Source organism: Cibotium barometz, chromosome 10 (assembly GCF_041138505.1).
Source record: "Cibotium barometz isolate CiBa-2024 chromosome 10, ASM4113850v1, whole genome shotgun sequence".
NCBI classification, from domain to species: Eukaryota; Viridiplantae; Streptophyta; class Polypodiopsida; order Cyatheales; family Cibotiaceae; genus Cibotium; species Cibotium barometz.
In genome coordinates this window covers 28,364,348-28,373,125 of record NC_141055.1, presented here as the reverse complement: position 1 = coordinate 28,373,125, position 8,778 = coordinate 28,364,348, and positions in this window count along the sequence as shown.

Genomic DNA, 8,778 nt, shown 5'->3' with positions numbered 1-8,778 from the left:
CTCTACCTTGCTGCCTCTGCATGAGCTTCCCCATGCGGCTGCCCCTCTCGCTCCTTATGTGGCCTCCTCCAACTACACCTTCAAGTCCTTCCTTCTTGCATCAACATCTTCACCCTACTATTAGGCATCCTAATAAGTAGTTATATTGGCTGCTTATACTGTTGACTCATGCACCTTTGTGCTGGCTCTAATACCCAACTAGCATGTCAATGCCTTTTCCTTATTGTCGACTTGTAAGGCCACCTACCTAAGCAACCCATCATTGGCAGCATCATCGAGTTGTCGTTCGTTCGTCTCACCACCTTCGTCGAGCTACCGTTCATTTGCCCTCGTCAAGCTATCGTCCATCCGTTGTCACCTTCTGACACTGCCCATCCACCGATTACTATATGCGCCAGCATTGTCGATGGTGCGATTAGTTACTCTCATCTATAATATCTACATAGCAAGAAAGATAAGGTTAAAAAAACTTAGTCTCAATTTTTGTTATGAAAGAACTCACACAAGAGGTGTTCACATGGGTATTTTAAATACCTTCAGATTGAGGTCATCATGGGCTTCCGCAATGTCATCTTCAATGCTATTTTATGTCTTCATCTACATTATCATCATTGAAAGAACTCACACAAGAGGTGTTCACACAAGAGGTGTTCACATGGGTATTTTAAATACCTTCAGATTGAGGTCATCATGGGCTTCCGCAATGTCATCTTCAATGCTATTTTATGTCTTCATCTACATTATCATCATTGAAAATTCTACATTGACAAAATGTTCTTTACTAAAGCACTTTATCCTTAAATGAGACCCAAGTCTTAGAGTCATGGAAAAGCCACCATGAAAAGGTACTTTACAATCATGATTGAGGGGGATTTTGTCCTCGAAATCTTTTATTTAGTTTTTGTATGTGTGTGGGTCATGGGTCCTTTGCCCTGGTCATCCCCCAAAAAAAGATTTGTAATAAATGTTGTGTGTATTTTTCTCTTTGTGTTCTTTGAGTGAGTTACCTTCAATAACACTCTACTAAAAATCCCTTATCAAAGCAAGGGGGGATATTGTGATTGAAACCAATATCATATATGGACAACTAACTCCTAGTGTTACCTTGGCCTTTGAGTCAAAGTTGGCGATGAGCTACATGAACCTTTGAGCCAAGCATGGTAAGCCTAAGCCATGCTAGCATTGAGCCTTTGCGCCCATTGAGGTCAAGCTCACCAGCCTTTGAGCCAGGCTTACCAACCTTTGAGCCAAGTTACATTAGCATCAAAGCCCACAACTAGAACATGCCAAGTTCGGACCAAAGTTGGAGCATGTGTATTCTTGCCTAGTGAAATTTTCACATCACACTCCTACCTTCTCTCCAAGGGGGGGCTTTATTAGATATTTGGAGTCGTGTGTGTGTGTGTAAACACTTTTATGTGTATGTGCGTGTGAGCACTCATTTATGTGTGTGTGTGTGTGTGCGTGTGCGTGTGTGTGTGTGTGTGTGTGTGTGTGTGTGTGTGTGTGTGTGTGTGAGAGAGAGAGAGAGAGAGAGAGAGAGAGAGAGAGAAAATAAAAAAATAATCCCCACCTCCCCCATCCCAAAATGGGATGGGGGAGGTGGGGCTTTTTTTCATTTTGATATTTTATCTATTTGAATTACTTTGAGAGAGAGAGAGAGAGAGAGAGAGAGAGAGAGAGAGAGAGAGAGAGAGAGAGAGAGCTCGCCACTTGGGATAGGGGGAGGGGGGAGGGAGGGGGAGCTTGCCACTTGGGATAGGGGAGATGGGAATACCTCCATCCCCCTCCCCCTCCCCCTCCCCCTCCCCTTCTCTCTTCTTCTCTCAAAGGAATTTGAAAAACTATTTTTTTTAAAAACCCCACCTCCCCATCCCCCAACAGTGGTGAGCTAGGGTTTTTTTCACTCTTTTTTTCCAAATTACTATGAGAAGAGGGTTTATTTTTAAGATCACCTCTCTCTCTCTCTCTCTCTCTCTCTCTCTCTCTCTCTCTCTCTCTCTCTCTGTGCTTATTATCACTTGGGATGGGGTAGGTGGAGGTTTTTTTTTCCATTCTTTTTAAAGCTCACATCTCTCTCATTGAAAAGAGAGAAAGAGGAGACAATAGACACACAAAAACCTAATAGCTTACATTTAATCATCACATAGCAAGTAGAGAAGCACCATGGCTTTCCTCCATTCTCTTCCACGACATAGCACACCCTACATTATGATAAGTTCACACTAAAATAAACCTAATGCTAATGTCCACACACTTAGCCAATTGGGCATGACCATTGCTAATCTCCACACACTTAGCCAATTGGGCATGACCATTATTATCCACATACATGCTACTAGTCTAGAGTCTACACACTAATGCTATCCACCAGTTTTATTGATGAGCTTGCATTCTTACAGTCCCCCTCAAGCTCACTATGTCCATCTCATGTACTCCAAGTCTATCTCTCTAAAGCACTCATACTTCTCACTATGTCCATCTCATGTACTCCAAGTCTATCTCTCTAAAGCACTCCAAGTCTATCTCTCTAAAGCACTCATACTTCTCTTTACCAAGTAGTTTGGTAAAGATATCTGCAACCTGCTCTTAAGTCTTCACATATGTCAAATATATCTGACCATCCAACACTTTCTCCTTGATGAAATAATAATGAACCTCCATGTGTTCAGTCCTTGCATAACAGATTGTATTACTAGTAGCCAACTAAATACTGCTCATGTTTTCACAGTGTATGACAAACAGCTCCATCATGATGCTGTCCCAAAACACCAAGTAACTTTTTCAGCCATACCACCTCATAGTTGCTCCTCTATACTTTGCCTTTGTGCTAGATAAAGAAACTCTAGGTTGCTTCTTGTTGCTCCAACTCACTGCAACACTTCCCATGCTAAAATGCATACCCAGCACTAGTGGATCTCCTGTCATAAGCCCTTCCTGCCCAATTTGCATCTGTATAGCCATACATCATCACATTCTTTCCATGCTCATAAAATAAACCATAATGGTAGTGGTATTCACATATCTCATGATAGCATCCAAGTGTGGATTCTTGTGACTGCACAAACTGACTAACTAGTCCCAATGTATAACATAAAGCAAGTTTAGTAATGGTCAAGTAAATCAAGCTGTCGACCATCTTCTTGTACATTGTAACATCATGTAACTCATTACCAAGATTAGCCCTTAGCTTTATGTACTGCTCCAATGGTGTCACCATAGGCTTGTATGCAATCATGCCATACTTTGCCAACATATCCAAGGCATATTACCTTTGCACCAACCAAATACCATGTGATGTCCTGATAACCTCAGTGCTAAGAAAGAATCTCATCTCTCTAAAATCTTTCATGTCAAACTGGTTGCTTAATGATACCTTCACCTTAGCAATGTCATTCCTATAATCATCTATGGTGACTATCACTAACAAAACATTCTTTGTCATATAGTAAAGAATATGAATTTCCAATATGAAACCAATGTTTATGAGGTACATGCTAATCCTATCACTCCATGCTCATGGTGTTGGCTTCAGCTCATTTAATGCTTTCTTCAATTTGCATATGTGTGTGGGAAAGTCTGGGTATACATAACCCTCTAGTTGTTCCATAAACAACCCTCTGGTTGTTCCATAAACAACCCTCTAATTGTTCCATAAACACTTCTTCTTACAACTCTCCATTCAAGAATGTGTTCTTGACATCCATTTTATGCAATTCCCAACCTTTTAAGGGCAGCCAATGAAATCATAGATCTTACTATAGCCATTTTAGCCATCAGGTTAAATGTCTAATCATAATCAAGTCCATGTGTTTGTGTATAACCTTTAGCGACTAGCCTTGCCTTATACCTTTCCACGGATCCACCTGACTTTGTAAACCCATTTACATCCAATCACATTCTTTCCTTTTGGTAACTTAACCAAATACCATGTAACATTATGTACCAAAGCATCCATCTATTCATTCATAGCGTTGTCCCATACTTCTTTGCCAATAGCTTCTTCAAAACAAGAAGTCTCAACATGCTTAACCATAGATGCCATATATGCATAATGCATAGCATGCCCACTATGTGTGAATCTTTGTACTGGATACCTCACCCTTTGTGACCTCCTCAATGGTGGCTATGGGTCACTAGGAGCTCCTTGAGCTCTAGCATGTGGTGGTAGTACATTTCGTACACCTAGAGTTCTTACCATTGGGATTCCCAAACTAATCAAGACTCTCTGAACTTGCATTCCCAACTCATCAAGACTCTCTGAACTAGATGAGTCATAACCTGCATTCCCAATGAAAATGCCTTCAATCTTCTTTTTACCTTTGTCCAATGCACTACTCTCTGTGCTCACCTCATGTCTCAATATCCTTGACCATGGACTCACATTGTCACTATTAGATGTCCCATGTGGCCCATAAATACTAGTAAACTCCTCTAATAGTAAGTGTACAGCCTTGACCATGGACTCACATTGTCACTATTAGATGTCCCATGTGGCCCATAAATACTAGTAAACTCCTCTAATAGTAAGTGTACATCCTCATTCGCATCGATATCATCAATCATGGCACTTACTTTGCTTATACCAACTAGCCATCTCATTAAATATCGTGTCTCCTAATAATGAGAACCTGCTTTCTCATTGGGTTATAACATTTGTATGCTTTCATATCTTGTATATACCTAATGAACACACATTTTCAGCTTTTAGATCTAACTTGTATATACCTAATGAACACACATTTTTCAGCTTTTAGATCCAACTTCCTGCTCTTCTCATTTGGCACATGTATATAAGCAATACATGAAAAAACTTTCAAATGTCTAATGCCAAGTCTAAAACTTGTCATCCTCATCTCAGGAGTTGTTTTATTCAAGATGTACACCGTTGTAGTACATGTATTTCCTTAATAATACAATGACATACTCTTCTCATTTATCAATGCTCTTGCCACTTCACCTATCAGTCTATTCTTTCTCTCAACAACCCCATTTTACTGAGGAGTATACCTGCATATGAGCTATCGTCTAATACCATGTTCTCTCAAGAACCTATCAAATGCATGTGAGGTATATTCAACCACCACCATCTTTCCTCAAACATTTGATCCAGTGACTATATTACTTTTCCACAAGTGCTTTAATATCTTTAAACTTACCCAATGCTTTACTCTTCTCTTTCAAGAAGTAAATCCGTGTCATCCTACTATAGTCACCAATAAATGTAATGTAGTACTACCTACTTCCATTTATTAATTGTGTTTGAGTAGGACGCCAAATATCACTATACACAATCTCAAGTGGTCTCCTACTCATTTGACCATCTCTGGGAAATGCCAACCTTGCTTGTTTCCCAAACTGACATGCATCACATACATGTGTGCTCCCATCATACTTAAATCTTGGCAAATCACCAACAATGCCCTTTGTCTGCATAGATTTCAGCTTTTGTATATTCACATGTCCTTGTGCCAAATATCAATGTCTAGCACTATCCCATGATTGTGAAAAAATATCATTTATTACCCTTGGCACAATAATGGTACGACAATTTTTCTTCCTCATTTTTATCATGTTGAATTGTTGTTAACATTTTATAAATATCTTATATTCATTTAAAAAGTGTTATATATATATATATATATATATATATATATATATATATATATATATATATATATATATATATATATATCATTCTAACTTGAAAAATAAACATCGAAGCCATGTCTACATGTGTGAGCTTGTTGTGTAGATGAAAATTGAAAGAAAGCAACATCTAGTTTAGCCTTGGATTAGCTAGGATTAGCGTGATTAACTTGGATTAGAGAGAAAACTAGAGAAGATGTCTAAGGTATTCAATGTCATAAAGGTATCCAAAAGGTTCAAAGCTACAATAGTCCTAGAGCACATGCCTTTTATAGTCCCAAGGCCCATGTGCCTTAATCCCGCATGTAAATGACCCTAAGCCCATGTGACTAGGCTCATCCCATGTGCATGTGCATCCTAAAAATACTTTGTTACAAACCATCCCCTCCCGACATGATTTCTTCCTCGAAATCTAAAGGTGGTAATGCATGAAAAGACACATACGAGAGGCTATATACAAAAGCCAAAAATCAAATAGATAGTCCGTATACATCCAAATGTAGAAATGAAGATCGCACAGTGACATAGACGGTGTAGAGGCCTCCCGGATTGAATGGAAACCCAAAGAGTTGCATGATCAAGGACATAAATCTCATGCCACCCGGGTCAAAAGGGTAGGTCATATCTCTCTCGCCCCACAAGTATGCGGCCACCTGGGTCAAATGTGAAGTAATGTCGCCCTACTCTCAAAAGGTGATATTCAACGATGCTCGAATCAAATGGAAAGTTCAATGGACTCCCATCTCGATGATGAGGCTAGACAAACTCCTGCGTAGATCAAAGGGAAATCCAAGGCACTCTGAATCCAAGATAGTGGTCCTGTGATGATTTGGTGCGAATGGAGAGGCTAAGGAACCACCGTCATTGATGGTGAAACTAGTCGTGTACCCTCTAGGATCAAATCGATAGGTAAGGTACACATTAGGGATCCTCGATATCGATGTTGTGGTAGCACCAGGGTCAAAGGGAAATCTCGTAAGCCCGTCCACAGTGTGAATCCAAAACCCAAGGTATCCACTAAGTGGAATCAACACTCTTAACAGGAATGTGGAATCAACACTCCTAACAGGAATGTGGAATGGGTGCCATGCAGAAGATCCATCGTGTATGCCATGACCGAGATGTGCTATAGGTGCATCAAAATGATGTGCTATAGGTGCATCAAAATGATGTGCCACATAGTCTGTATAACCATATGCCCAAAGTGGAAAAGAATGCACCCATAGGAAAATGTCCCGGCCCCAAAGAACAGAGGCTTGTGTCGACACCCGTGAGAGCCAAAAGAGCATAGCTCAATGCTATCATCATCCACTAAAACACCACTTAAACAATCGAAGGCATGATCCACTACGTCAATGTGATTAGAAGCACGATCCAAACCATGCACTACATCCTTGAGTGCAAGATCCTCTATGTATTGCGTGATCTACCAAAGTTAAAGCATGATCAAAAGGATCACTGTAGACCTCATCGCGTCACTAGAAATGGGTAGAGTGTCTACACATGAGATGTAAGTAGAGTCACCATCCTCAAAATATCCAAGATCACTAAGATCACCCCTATAGGAATGATCTATACCAATCCATGATTCCCTTATATGACCTAAATCCCAAGACAGATCTATCTCTAATAACAATGAATCTAAGTAGATATCTAGATCAAATGAAAAGATCTCTAGATCCATATGCATAATTCTTTCTCTCCTATGAGGCCTCACCTCAACAAAGTCATCGCTATGCTCGTGTGAAATGCCTAACTGCCCAAATATATATATTAAAGCCAAGTGAATGCTGCCAAGTATGCTGTGAGAGCTAGGAGTAGAGATAGAATCATGGATAACCTCGTGAATAGAAGACCTAAAAGAGTAACCTAACTCATTTAGCACTAGGAACTCAAGTCTACACCCATAGGTGTCTCAAAAATCCATATGCGGGGTAGCACTAATCTTGAGGGGGTACAATGGATGTCAGCTGAATGCACACTATCCTCTAGAATGCCCTCAAGATCATCTAATGCATCGCAAATGATCCGTAGGAATGTAGGTAGGCGTAGAAATATCATCACACGTAGTGCTCGGTATGCTCATTGCCATCCCTCCCATCAAGATCATGCTCACATGATCTAATTCACATACCACTAACACATACATCATCATCATGTGCATATGTGTAAATGGCATCATATGCATGTGTATCACTATCATCATGCGTATGTGTGCACGATACATCAATATCATCATGTGTATGTGTGTGTGATACATCAATATCATGTGTATGTGTATGGGATACATCATAATCATCTCTGTCGATGTCGATGTGGTATACATCCTCAGTAACATAATCACGACTACTCAAGAATCACTCGAATAAGCAACCATAGGAATCATCCCAACTGAGAAATCATATGCCTCTAAGAAATATCTTAACAACCAACAGTCATAGGACTGCCAAATGTGCCAATCTCCCTTACCCCATAGATGACGAACATGTGTAGATAATAAACTTTACTCTATCCTCCATATATGGCCTGAATGGACTATCTCCTCATCACGTGAAATAGATGATGAAGGATCTGATGGTCGAAGTCTAGATGCCCCAAATGTATGCACAAAGTTAACAAAAGTGAATAATTTAATCATGCTCTATAGCCCATAGTAATGCATATGAAGAATCCCCACTAAAAATCTAGCATCACACATGCGTCGTCGCCAATCATCAAGAGTCACAAGATGATGTCGTCGTCTGCTAACGAAGGAAAGGACCATGGCGACGAGTAACAAAGGAGTAATAGTAATAAACCATGGCTACATGCGTCTAAACACACTCACAAAGCACTAAGCATGCAAACAAGGGCTAACAATGCACAAGTATGCACAAATAAACTCCAATAATGCACAAAAATATCCCTACGCATGATAGAATCAAGAGCGTGTGAACACTACCCGATCACTCATAAAAGTGTCCTCATGCGTGAAAAGAAACCCAAATGTGTGAGCCTCTCTTAATCAATACTCAAAATGAGCCCAACAATGCATAAGAAAGTACTCATGCATGAAAGCATGTGAACCGCCCCTCACCAAGACACCCAAGCATAAATGTTTGGTTGTGTTTTATTTAGTGTATTCTTTTC